Source organism: Crinia signifera, chromosome 6 (assembly GCF_055691185.1).
Source record: "Crinia signifera chromosome 6, ASM5569118v1, whole genome shotgun sequence".
Lineage (NCBI taxonomy): Eukaryota > Metazoa > Chordata > Amphibia > Anura > Myobatrachidae > Crinia > Crinia signifera.
The window spans coordinates 217,633,443-217,646,691 of NC_139222.1; the positions used below are offsets into that span (position 1 = coordinate 217,633,443).

General features: G+C 45.9%; 8 non-coding genes across 8 annotated transcripts; all 8 read left to right on the forward strand.

The window, feature by feature from the left end:
• The first annotated feature begins 931 nt into the window (after positions 1–931).
• Positions 932–1,122, forward strand: LOC146012108 (U2 spliceosomal RNA). The gene has a single exon (XR_014445282.1). It is a non-coding gene; the product is annotated as a U2 spliceosomal RNA (small nuclear RNA).
• Positions 1,123–2,496: 1,374 nt separating this feature from the next.
• LOC146012109 (U2 spliceosomal RNA) lies at positions 2,497–2,687 on the forward strand. The gene has a single exon (XR_014445283.1). It is a non-coding gene; the product is annotated as a U2 spliceosomal RNA (small nuclear RNA).
• A 1,374-nt stretch (positions 2,688–4,061) lies between these two features.
• Positions 4,062–4,252, forward strand: LOC146012110 (U2 spliceosomal RNA). Its single transcript, XR_014445284.1, has one exon. It is a non-coding gene; the product is annotated as a U2 spliceosomal RNA (small nuclear RNA).
• A 1,374-nt stretch (positions 4,253–5,626) lies between these two features.
• LOC146012112 (U2 spliceosomal RNA) lies at positions 5,627–5,817 on the forward strand. Its single transcript, XR_014445286.1, has one exon. It is a non-coding gene; the product is annotated as a U2 spliceosomal RNA (small nuclear RNA).
• A 1,459-nt stretch (positions 5,818–7,276) lies between these two features.
• On the forward strand, positions 7,277–7,467 carry LOC146012113 (U2 spliceosomal RNA). The gene has a single exon (XR_014445287.1). It is a non-coding gene; the product is annotated as a U2 spliceosomal RNA (small nuclear RNA).
• Positions 7,468–8,841: 1,374 nt separating this feature from the next.
• Positions 8,842–9,032, forward strand: LOC146012114 (U2 spliceosomal RNA). The gene has a single exon (XR_014445288.1). It is a non-coding gene; the product is annotated as a U2 spliceosomal RNA (small nuclear RNA).
• Positions 9,033–10,406: 1,374 nt separating this feature from the next.
• Positions 10,407–10,597, forward strand: LOC146012115 (U2 spliceosomal RNA). The gene has a single exon (XR_014445289.1). It is a non-coding gene; the product is annotated as a U2 spliceosomal RNA (small nuclear RNA).
• Positions 10,598–11,971: 1,374 nt separating this feature from the next.
• LOC146012116 (U2 spliceosomal RNA) lies at positions 11,972–12,162 on the forward strand. The gene has a single exon (XR_014445290.1). It is a non-coding gene; the product is annotated as a U2 spliceosomal RNA (small nuclear RNA).
• The last annotated feature ends 1,087 nt before the right edge of the window (positions 12,163–13,249 follow it).

Below are 13,249 nucleotides of genomic sequence, written 5' to 3' on the forward strand. Positions count from 1 at the left end.
TTTTTGCTTTTTCTTTCTTGATCTCTTATATTTTTTTTCTTTTCTTTTTGCGCTCTCTTTTCTCTCTCTTTTGTTTTGGGAAATTTTTTTCCTCTTTCCTCTCTTTTGTTTTGGGAATTTTTTTTCCTCTTCCATTTTTTTTTGCCGAGCCCAACAATTGATGATCATTGAGAGGGGGATTTAGAAAAAGTATCACTTACCTTCTTCGGACCATCATTTGGGTGGTAACTGCCAATAAAAGAAAACATTGGCCCACCCAGCTCACCTACACATGACTGTCCTGTCTGCCTGTCTGTTCCAAGTGACTGTCTGGCTGTCAGGTTCCGCCGGATTCCGAGTGAGCAGCTTGTGATGTCATAGAGGGCAGATTGTGATGTCACACAAAGGGTCCTGCCACATGAATGCCTGTCCATCTGACTGTCTACTACTGCTGCTGAATGGGCTCAAAACAGGAAAGCCGTCATTGCACCTGATTGTGCAAGATTCCTCCTTCTCCTCTGCAGCAGCTAGCTGATTGATTTACTCAGCAGCAGTTCGTCAGGGACACAGGCATGCAGCAGCAAAGAGCGAGGAGACAGCTGGCTGCTGCTGCTTGCCTGTTGGTCGTCTGCCTAGTGGGTGTGTGTCTGTTGACGCGACGTCAACAGACGGGGCGGAGCACATGCAAATTTGGCCTCCTACCCAGCTGAGGCACCCTGCCCGCCCGCCGACGACCTAATCACAAAATCAGTTGGATGGCTACTCGTCCTCCGGTCCCTGTCCAGCACTTCAAGTCCTATTCACACCTGCCGTACAGCCAGGTATCTTTCAGACTGCAACGACATAGAAGTGATGTGTGTGTGTTAGATGTGTCCGTGGTGCTGATCTCTTCTGCACCAGTGTTGGTGGCCGAATTCCGGTTCGCGCGCTTTGCTGGGACCCCATTCGGGTTATCGCTTCTCGGCCTTTTGGCTAAGATCAAGTGTAGTATCTGTTCTTATCAGTTTAATATCTGATACGCCCCCTATCTGGGGGCCATATATTAAATGGATTTTTAGAACAGGGAGATGGAAGAAGAGCTTGCTCTGTCCACTCCACGCATTGACCTGGTATTGCAGTACTTCCAGGACCGGTGCACCTTCCTAATCTGTTATCCAAAAAAAGACTATTTCCATTCCTGGCACTTAATTTGGAGTATCAATTGTTTGTGCACCTTTGTACTAACTTTGTATTTAGAAATGCATGCATTTGCTGCTTCAAGGTTTAACCCTTGTGCATAAATACTTTGAAATCCTGCCTCCAGTGTATCATTTTGTGACTATTTCTTGACTCCTTGAATTGTACTTTCTGGAATCGAGGCAGTTAAATATTTTTACATGACACTACACTTGATATCAGCATATGCGGCCTAGCCAAAAGACCGGAAGCCTGCCTAAATTAAATGACTTATCAATCGCTGCGACCTCCCAAAAAATAGGCAAACACTATGTGACTTACCTACGATCTTTCCACGGAAACATCAACTGGATCACAGCAATGGCATTTTTGGACCCCCCTCCCTCTCCATTTGAAATGGCTTGGTTTTTTTTTTGCTTTTTCTTTCTTGATCTCTTATATTTTTTTTCTTTTCTTTTTGCGCTCTCTTTTCTCTCTCTTTTGTTTTGGGAAATTTTTTTCCTCTTTCCTCTCTTTTGTTTTGGGAATTTTTTTTCCTCTTCCATTTTTTTTTGCCGAGCCCCACAATTGATGATCATTGAGAGGGGGATTTAGAAAAAGTATCACTTACCTTCTTCGGACCATCATTTGGGTGGTAACTGCCAATAAAAGAAAACATTGGCCCACCCAGCTCACCTACACATGACTGTCCTGTCTGCCTGTCTGTTCCAAGTGACTGTCTGGCTGTCAGGTTCCGCCGGATTCCGAGTGAGCAGCTTGTGATGTCATAGAGGGCAGATTGTGATGTCACACAAAGGGTCCTGCCACATGAATGCCTGTCCATCTGACTGTCTACTACTGCTGCTGAATGGGCTCAAAACAGGAAAGCCGTCATTGCACCTGATTGTGCAAGATATCTCCTTCTCCTCTGCAGCAGCTAGCTGATTGATTTACTCAGCAGCAGTTCGTCAGGGACACAGGCATGCAGCAGCAAAGAGCGAGGAGACAGCTGGCTGCTGCTGCTTGCCTGTTGGTCGTCTGCCTAGTGGGTGTGTGTCTGTTGACGCGACGTCAACAGACGGGGCGGAGCACATGCAAATTTGGCCTCCTACCCAGCTGAGGCACCCTGCCCGCCCGCCGACGACCTAATCACAAAATCAGTTGGATGGCTACTCGTCCTCCGGTCCCTGTCCAGCACTTCAAGTCCTATTCACACCTGCCGTACAGCCAGGTATCTTTCAGACTGCAACGACATAGAAGTGATGTGTGTGTGTTAGATGTGTCCGTGGTGCTGATCTCTTCTGCACCAGTGTTGGTGGCCGAATTCCGGTTCGCGCGCTTTGCTGGGACCCCATTCGGGTTATCGCTTCTCGGCCTTTTGGCTAAGATCAAGTGTAGTATCTGTTCTTATCAGTTTAATATCTGATACGCCCCCTATCTGGGGGCCATATATTAAATGGATTTTTAGAACAGGGAGATGGAAGAAGAGCTTGCTCTGTCCACTCCACGCATTGACCTGGTATTGCAGTACTTCCAGGACCGGTGCACCTTCCTAATCTGTTATCCAAAAAAAGACTATTTCCATTCCTGGCACTTAATTTGGAGTATCAATTGTTTGTGCACCTTTGTACTAACTTTGTATTTAGAAATGCATGCATTTGCTGCTTCAAGGTTTAACCCTTGTGCATAAATACTTTGAAATCCTGCCTCCAGTGTATCATTTTGTGACTATTTCTTGACTCCTTGAATTGTACTTTCTGGAATCGAGGCAGTTAAATATTTTTACGTGACACTACACTTGATATCAGCATATGCGGCCTAGCCAAAAGACCGGAAGCCTGCCTAAATTAAATGACTTATCAATCGCTGCGACCTCCCAAAAAATAGGCAAACACTATGTGACTTACCTACGATCTTTCCACGGAAACATCAACTGGATCACAGCAATGGCATTTTTGGACCCCCCTCCCTCTCCATTTGAAATGGCTTGGTTTTTTTTTTGCTTTTTCTTTCTTGATCTCTTATATTTTTTTTCTTTTCTTTTTGCGCTCTCTTTTCTCTCTCTTTTGTTTTGGGAAATTTTTTTCCTCTTTCCTCTCTTTTGTTTTGGGAATTTTTTTTCCTCTTCCATTTTTTTTTGCCGAGCCCAACAATTGATGATCATTGAGAGGGGGATTTAGAAAAAGTATCACTTACCTTCTTCGGACCATCATTTGGGTGGTAACTGCCAATAAAAGAAAACATTGGCCCACCCAGCTCACCTACACATGACTGTCCTGTCTGCCTGTCTGTTCCAAGTGACTGTCTGGCTGTCAGGTTCCGCCGGATTCCGAGTGAGCAGCTTCTGATGTCATAGAGGGCAGATTGTGATGTCACACAAAGGGTCCTGCCACATGAATGCCTGTCCATCTGACTGTCTACTACTGCTGCTGAATGGGCTCAAAACAGGAAAGCCGTCATTGCACCTGATTGTGCAAGATTCCTCCTTCTCCTCTGCAGCAGCTAGCTGATTGATTTACTCAGCAGGAGTTCGTCAGGGACACAGGCATGCAGCAGCAAAGAGCGAGGAGACAGCTGGCTGCTGCTGCTTGCCTGTTGGTCGTCTGCCTAGTGGGTGTGTGTCTGTTGACGCGACGTCAACAGACGGGGCGGAGCACATGCAAATTTGGCCTCCTACCCAGCTGAGGCACCCTGCCCGCCCGCCGACGACCTAATCACAAAATCAGTTGGATGGCTACTCGTCCTCCGGTCCCTGTCCAGCACTTCAAGTCCTATTCACACCTGCCGTACAGCCAGGTATCTTTCAGACTGCAACGACATAGAAGTGATGTGTGTGTGCTAGATGTGTCCGTGGTGCTGATCTCTTCTGCACCAGTGTTGGTGGCCGAATTCCGGTTCGCGCGCTTTGCTGGGACCCCATTCGGGTTATCGCTTCTCGGCCTTTTGGCTAAGATCAAGTGTAGTATCTGTTCTTATCAGTTTAATATCTGATACGCCCCCTATCTGGGGGCCATATATTAAATGGATTTTTAGAACAGGGAGATGGAAGAAGAGCTTGCTCTGTCCACTCCACGCATTGACCTGGTATTGCAGTACTTCCAGGACCGGTGCACCTTCCTAATCTGTTATCCAAAAAAAGACTATTTCCATTCCTGGCACTTAATTTGGAGTATCAATTGTTTGTGCACCTTTGTACTAACTTTGTATTTAGAAATGCATGCATTTGCTGCTTCAAGGTTTAACCCTTGTGCATAAATACTTTGAAATCCTGCCTCCAGTGTATCATTTTGTGACTATTTCTTGACTCCTTGAATTGTACTTTCTGGAATCGAGGCAGTTAAATATTTTTACGTGACACTACACTTGATATCAGCATATGCGGCCTAGCCAAAAGACCGGAAGCCTGCCTAAATTAAATGACTTATCAATCGCTGCGACCTCCCAAAAAATAGGCAAACACTATGTGACTTACCTACGATCTTTCCACGGAAACATCAACTGGATCACAGCAATGGCATTTTTGGACCCCCCTCCCTCTCCATTTGAAATGGCTTGTTTTTTTTTTTGCTTTTTCTTTCTTGATCTCTTATATTTTTTTTCTTTTCTTTTTGCGCTCTCTTTTCTCTCTCTTTTGTTTTGGGAAATTTTTTTCCTCTTTCCTCTCTTTTGTTTTGGGAATTTTTTTTCCTCTTCCATTTTTTTTTGCCGAGCCCAACAATTGATGATCATTGAGAGGGGGATTTAGAAAAAGTATCACTTACCTTCTTCGGACCATCATTTGGGTGGTAACTGCCAATAAAAGAAAACATTGGCCCACCCAGCTCACCTACACATGACTGTCCTGTCTGCCTGTCTGTTCCAAGTGACTGTCTGGCTGTCAGGTTCCGCCGGATTCCGAGTGAGCAGCTTGTGATGTCATAGAGGGCAGATTGTGATGTCACACAAAGGGTCCTGCCACATGAATGCCTGTCCATCTGACTGTCTACTACTGCTGCTGAATGGGCTCAAAACAGGAAAGCCGTCATTGCACCTGATTGTGCAAGATTCCTCCTTCTCCTCTGCAGCAGCTAGCTGATTGATTTACTCAGCAGCAGTTCGTCAGGGACACAGGCATGCAGCAGCAAAGAGCGAGGAGACAGCTGGCTGCTGCTGCTTGCCTGTTGGTCGTCTGCCTAGTGGGTGTGTGTCTGTTGACGCGACGTCAACAGACGGGGCGGAGCACATGCAAATTTGGCCTCCTACCCAGCTGAGGCACCCTGCCCGCCCGCCGACGACCTAATCACAAAATCAGTTGGATGGCTACTCGTCCTCCGGTCCCTGTCCAGCACTTCAAGTCCTATTCACACCTGCCGTACAGCCAGGTATCTTTCAGACTGCAACGACATAGAAGTGATGTGTGTGTGTTAGATGTGTCCGTGGTGCTGATCTCTTCTGCACCAGTGTTGGTGGCCGAATTCCGGTTCGCGCGCTTTGCTGGGACCCCATTCGGGTTATCGCTTCTCGGCCTTTTGGCTAAGATCAAGTGTAGTATCTGTTCTTATCAGTTTAATATCTGATACGCCCCCTATCTGGGGGCCATATATTAAATGGATTTTTAGAACAGGGAGATGGAAGAAGAGCTTGCTCTGTCCACTCCACGCATTGACCTGGTATTGCAGTACTTCCAGGACCGGTGCACCTTCCTAATCTGTTATCCAAAAAAAGACTATTTCCATTCCTGGCACTTAATTTGGAGTATCAATTGTTTGTGCACCTTTGTACTAACTTTGTATTTAGAAATGCATGCATTTGCTGCTTCAAGGTTTAACCCTTGTGCATAAATACTTTGAAATCCTGCCTCCAGTGTATCATTTTGTGACTATTTCTTGACTCCTTGAATTGTACTTTCTGGAATCGAGGCAGTTAAATATTTTTACATGACACTACACTTGATATCAGCATATGCGGCCTAGCCAAAAGACCGGAAGCCTGCCTAAATTAAATGACTTATCAATCGCTGCGACCTCCCAAAAAATAGGCAAACACTATGTGACTTACCTACGATCTTTCCACGGAAACATCAACTGGATCACAGCAATGGCATTTTTGGACCCCCCTCCCTCTCCATTTGAAATGGCTTGGTTTTTTTTTTGCTTTTTCTTTCTTGATCTCTTATATTTTTTTTCTTTTCTTTTTGCGCTCTCTTTTCTCTCTCTTTTGTTTTGGGAAATTTTTTTCCTCTTTCCTCTCTTTTGTTTTGGGAATTTTTTTTCCTCTTCCATTTTTTTTTGCCGAGCCCAACAATTGATGATCATTGAGAGGGGGATTTAGAAAAAGTATCACTTACCTTCTTCGGACCATCATTTGGGTGGTAACTGCCAATAAAAGAAAACATTGGCCCACCCAGCTCACCTACACATGACTGTCCTGTCTGCCTGTCTGTTCCAAGTGACTGTCTGGCTGTCAGGTTCCGCCGGATTCCGAGTGAGCAGCTTGTGATGTCATAGAGGGCAGATTGTGATGTCTGTTCCAAGTGACTGTCTGGCTGTCAGGTTCCGCCGGATTCCGAGTGAGCAGCTTGTGATGTCATAGAGGGCAGATTGTGATGTCACACAAAGGGTCCTGCCACATGAATGCCTGTCCATCTGACTGTCTACTACTGCTGCTGAATGGGCTCAAAACAGGAAAGCCGTCATTGCACCTGATTGTGCAAGATATCTCCTTCTCCTCTGCAGCAGCTAGCTGATTGATTTACTCAGCAGCAGTTCGTCAGGGACACAGGCATGCAGCAGCAAAGAGCGAGGAGACAGCTGGCTGCTGCTGCTTGCCTGTTGGTCGTCTGCCTAGTGGGTGTGTGTCTGTTGACGCGACGTCAACAGACGGGGCGGAGCACATGCAAATTTGGCCTCCTACCCAGCTGAGGCACCCTGCCCGCCCGCCGACGACCTAATCACAAAATCAGTTGGATGGCTACTCGTCCTCCGGTCCCTGTCCAGCACTTCAAGTCCTATTCACACCTGCCGTACAGCCAGGTATCTTTCAGACTGCAACGACATAGAAGTGATGTGTGTGTGTTAGATGTGTCCGTGGTGCTGATCTCTTCTGCACCAGTGTTGGTGGCCGAATTCCGGTTCGCGCGCTTTGCTGGGACCCCATTCGGGTTATCGCTTCTCGGCCTTTTGGCTAAGATCAAGTGTAGTATCTGTTCTTATCAGTTTAATATCTGATACGCCCCCTATCTGGGGGCCATATATTAAATGGATTTTTAGAACAGGGAGATGGAAGAAGAGCTTGCTCTGTCCACTCCACGCATTGACCTGGTATTGCAGTACTTCCAGGACCGGTGCACCTTCCTAATCTGTTATCCAAAAAAAGACTATTTCCATTCCTGGCACTTAATTTGGAGTATCAATTGTTTGTGCACCTTTGTACTAACTTTGTATTTAGAAATGCATGCATTTGCTGCTTCAAGGTTTAACCCTTGTGCATAAATACTTTGAAATCCTGCCTCCAGTGTATCATTTTGTGACTATTTCTTGACTCCTTGAATTGTACTTTCTGGAATCGAGGCAGTTAAATATTTTTACGTGACACTACACTTGATATCAGCATATGCGGCCTAGCCAAAAGACCGGAAGCCTGCCTAAATTAAATGACTTATCAATCGCTGCGACCTCCCAAAAAATAGGCAAACACTATGTGACTTACCTACGATCTTTCCACGGAAACATCAACTGGATCACAGCAATGGCATTTTTGGACCCCCCTCCCTCTCCATTTGAAATGGCTTGGTTTTTTTTTTGCTTTTTCTTTCTTGATCTCTTATATTTTTTTTCTTTTCTTTTTGCGCTCTCTTTTCTCTCTCTTTTGTTTTGGGAAATTTTTTTCCTCTTTCCTCTCTTTTGTTTTGGGAATTTTTTTTCCTCTTCCATTTTTTTTTGCCGAGCCCAACAATTGATGATCATTGAGAGGGGGATTTAGAAAAAGTATCACTTACCTTCTTCGGACCATCATTTGGGTGGTAACTGCCAATAAAAGAAAACATTGGCCCACCCAGCTCACCTACACATGACTGTCCTGTCTGCCTGTCTGTTCCAAGTGACTGTCTGGCTGTCAGGTTCCGCCGGATTCCGAGTGAGCAGCTTGTGATGTCATAGAGGGCAGATTGTGATGTCACACAAAGGGTCCTGCCACATGAATGCCTGTCCATCTGACTGTCTACTACTGCTGCTGAATGGGCTCAAAACAGGAAAGCCGTCATTGCACCTGATTGTGCAAGATTCCTCCTTCTCCTCTGCAGCAGCTAGCTGATTGATTTACTCAGCAGCAGTTCGTCAGGGACACAGGCATGCAGCAGCAAAGAGCGAGGAGACAGCTGGCTGCTGCTGCTTGCCTGTTGGTCGTCTGCCTAGTGGGTGTGTGTCTGTTGACGCGATGTCAACAGACGGGGCGGAGCACATGCAAATTTGGCCTCCTACCCAGCTGAGGCACCCTGCCCGCCCGCCGACGACCTAATCACAAAATCAGTTGGATGGCTACTCGTCCTCCGGTCCCTGTCCAGCACTTCAAGTCCTATTCACACCTGCCGTACAGCCAGGTATCTTTCAGACTGCAACGACATAGAAGTGATGTGTGTGTGCTAGATGTGTCCGTGGTGCTGATCTCTTCTGCACCAGTGTTGGTGGCCGAATTCCGGTTCGCGCGCTTTGCTGGGACCCCATTCGGGTTATCGCTTCTCGGCCTTTTGGCTAAGATCAAGTGTAGTATCTGTTCTTATCAGTTTAATATCTGATACGCCCCCTATCTGGGGGCCATATATTAAATGGATTTTTAGAACAGGGAGATGGAAGAAGAGCTTGCTCTGTCCACTCCACGCATTGACCTGGTATTGCAGTACTTCCAGGACCGGTGCACCTTCCTAATCTGTTATCCAAAAAAAGACTATTTCCATTCCTGGCACTTAATTTGGAGTATCAATTGTTTGTGCACCTTTGTACTAACTTTGTATTTAGAAATGCATGCATTTGCTGCTTCAAGGTTTAACCCTTGTGCATAAATACTTTGAAATCCTGCCTCCAGTGTATCATTTTGTGACTATTTCTTGACTCCTTGAATTGTACTTTCTGGAATCGAGGCAGTTAAATATTTTTACGTGACACTACACTTGATATCAGCATATGCGGCCTAGCCAAAAGACCGGAAGCCTGCCTAAATTAAATGACTTATCAATCGCTGCGACCTCCCAAAAAATAGGCAAACACTATGTGACTTACCTACGATCTTTCCACGGAAACATCAACTGGATCACAGCAATGGCATTTTTGGACCCCCCTCCCTCTCCATTTGAAATGGCTTGGTTTTTTTTTTGCTTTTTCTTTCTTGATCTCTTATATTTTTTTTCTTTTCTTTTTGCGCTCTCTTTTCTCTCTCTTTTGTTTTGGGAAATTTTTTTCCTCTTTCCTCTCTTTTGTTTTGGGAATTTTTTTTCCTCTTCCATTTTTTTTTGCCGAGCCCAACAATTGATGATCATTGAGAGGGGGATTTAGAAAAAGTATCACTTACCTTCTTCGGACCATCATTTGGGTGGTAACTGCCAATAAAAGAAAACATTGGCCCACCCAGCTCACCTACACATGACTGTCCTGTCTGCCTGTCTGTTCCAAGTGACTGTCTGGCTGTCAGGTTCCGCCGGATTCCGAGTGAGCAGCTTGTGATGTCATAGAGGGCAGATTGTGATGTCACACAAAGGGTCCTGCCACATGAATGCCTGTCCATCTGACTGTCTACTACTGCTGCTGAATGGGCTCAAAACAGGAAAGCCGTCATTGCACCTGATTGTGCAAGATTCCTCCTTCTCCTCTGCAGCAGCTAGCTGATTGATTTACTCAGCAGCAGTTCGTCAGGGACACAGGCATGCAGCAGCAAAGAGCGAGGAGACAGCTGGCTGCTGCTGCTTGCCTGTTGGTCGTCTGCCTAGTGGGTGTGTGTCTGTTGACGCGACGTCAACAGACGGGGCGGAGCACATGCAAATTTGGCCTCCTACCCAGCTGAGGCACCCTGCCCGCCCGACGACGACCTAATCACAAAATCAGTTGGATGGCTACTCGTCCTCCGGTCCCTGTCCAGCACTTCAAGTCCTATTCACACCTGCCGTACAGCCAGGTATCTTTCAGACTGCAACGACATAGAAGTGATGTGTGTGTGTTAGATGTGTCCGTGGTGCTGATCTCTTCTGCACCAGTGTTGGTGGCCGAATTCCGGTTCGCGCGCTTTGCTGGGACCCCATTCGGGTTATCGCTTCTCGGCCTTTTGGCTAAGATCAAGTGTAGTATCTGTTCTTATCAGTTTAATATCTGATACGCCCCCTATCTGGGGGCCATATATTAAATGGATTTTTAGAACAGGGAGATGGAAGAAGAGCTTGCTCTGTCCACTCCACGCATTGACCTGGTATTGCAGTACTTCCAGGACCGGTGCACCTTCCTAATCTGTTATCCAAAAAAAGACTATTTCCATTCCTGGCACTTAATTTGGAGTATCAATTGTTTGTGCACCTTTGTACTAACTTTGTATTTAGAAATGCATGCATTTGCTGCTTCAAGGTTTAACCCTTGTGCATAAATACTTTGAAATCCTGCCTCCAGTGTATCATTTTGTGACTATTTCTTGACTCCTTGAATTGTACTTTCTGGAATCGAGGCAGTTAAATATTTTTACGTGACACTACACTTGATATCAGCATATGCGGCCTAGCCAAAAGACCGGAAGCCTGCCTAAATTAAATGACTTATCAATCGCTGCGACCTCCCAAAAAATAGGCAAACACTATGTGACTTACCTACGATCTTTCCACGGAAACATCAACTGGATCACAGCAATGGCATTTTTGGACCCCCCTCCCTCTCCATTTGAAATGGCTTGGTTTTTTTTTTGCTTTTTCTTTCTTGATCTCTTATATTTTTTTTCTTTTCTTTTTGCGCTCTCTTTTCTCTCTCTTTTGTTTTGGGAAATTTTTTTCCTCTTTCCTCTCTTTTGTTTTGGGAATTTTTTTTCCTCTTCCATTTTTTTTTGCCGAGCCCAACAATTGATGATCATTGAGAGGGGGATTTAGAAAAAGTATCACTTACCTTCTTCGGACCATCATTTGGGTGGTAACTGCCAATAAAAGAAAACATTGGCATACCCAGCTCACCTACACATGACTGTCCTGTCTGCCTGTCTGTTCCAAGTGACTGTCTGGCTGTCAGGTTCCGCCGGATTCCGAGTGAGCAGCTTGTGATGTCATAGAGGGCAGATTGTGATGTCACACAAAGGGTCCTGCCACATGAATGCCTGTCCATCTGACTGTCTACTACTGCTGCTGAATGGGCTCAAAACAGGAAAGCCGTCATTGCACCTGATTGTGCAAGATTCCTCCTTCTCCTCTGCAGCAGCTAGCTGATTGATTTACTCAGCAGCAGTTCGTCAGGGACACAGGCATGCAGCAGCAAAGAGCGAGGAGACAGCTGGCTGCTGCTGCTTGCCTGTTGGTCGTCTGCCTAGTGGGTGTGTGTCTGTTGACGCGACGTCAACAGACGGGGCGGAGCACATGCAAATTTGGCCTCCTACCCAGCTGAGGCACCCTGCCCGCCCGCCGACGACCTAATCACAAAATCAGTTGGATGGCTACTCGTCCTCCGGTCCCTGTCCAGCACTTCAAGTCCTATTCACACCTGCCGTACAGCCAGGTATCTTTCAGACTGCAACGACATAGAAGTGATGTGTGTGTGTTAGATGTGTCCGTGGTGCTGATCTCTTCTGCACCAGTGTTGGTGGCCGAATTCCGGTTCGCGCGCTTTGCTGGGACCCCATTCGGGTTATCGCTTCTCGGCCTTTTGGCTAAGATCAAGTGTAGTATCTGTTCTTATCAGTTTAATATCTGATACGCCCCCTATCTGGGGGCCATATATTAAATGGATTTTTAGAACAGGGAGATGGAAGAAGAGCTTGCTCTGTCCACTCCACGCATTGACCTGGTATTGCAGTACTTCCAGGACCGGTGCACCTTCCTAATCTGTTATCCAAAAAAAGACAATTTCCATTCCTGGCACTTAATTTGGAGTATCAATTGTTTGTGCACCTTTGTACTAACTTTGTATTTAGAAATGCATGCATTTGCTGCTTCAAGGTTTAACCCTTGTGCATAAATACTTTGAAATCCTGCCTCCAGTGTATCATTTTGTGACTATTTCTTGACTCCTTGAATTGTACTTTCTGGAATCGAGGCAGTTAAATATTTTTACGTGACACTACACTTGATATCAGCATATGCGGCCTAGCCAAAAGACCGGAAGCCTGCCTAAATTAAATGACTTATCAATCGCTGCGACCTCCCAAAAAATAGGCAAACACTATGTGACTTACCTACGATCTTTCCACGGAAACATCAACTGGATCACAGCAATGGCATTTTTGGACCCCCCTCCCTCTCCATTTGAAATGGCTTGGTTTTTTTTTTGCTTTTTCTTTCTTGATCTCTTATATTTTTTTTCTTTTCTTTTTGCGCTCTCTTTTCTCTCTCTTTTGTTTTGGGAAATTTTTTTCCTCTTTCCTCTCTTTTGTTTTGGGAATTTTTTTTCCTCTTCCATTTTTTTTTGCCGAGCCCAACAATTGATGATCATTGAGAGGGGGATTTAGAAAAAGTATCACTTACCTTCTTCGGACCATCATTTGGGTGGTAACTGCCAATAAAAGAAAACATTGGCCCACCCAGCTCACCTACACATGACTGTCCTGTCTGCCTGTCTGTTCCAAGTGACTGTCTGGCTGTCAGGTTCCGCCGGATTCCGAGTGAGCAGCTTGTGATGTCATAGAGGGCAGATTGTGATGTCACACAAAGGGTCCTGCCACATGAATGCCTGTCCATCTGACTGTCTACTACTGCTGCTGAATGGGCTCAAAACAGGAAAGCCGTCATTGCACCTGATTGTGCAAGATTCCTCCTTCTCCTCTGCAGCAGCTAGCTGATTGATTTACTCAGCAGCAGTTCGTCAGGGACACAGGCATGCAGCAGCAAAGAGCGAGGAGACAGCTGGCTGCTGCTGCTTGCCTGTTGGTCGTCTGCCTAGTGGGTGTGTGTCTGTTGACGCGACGTCAA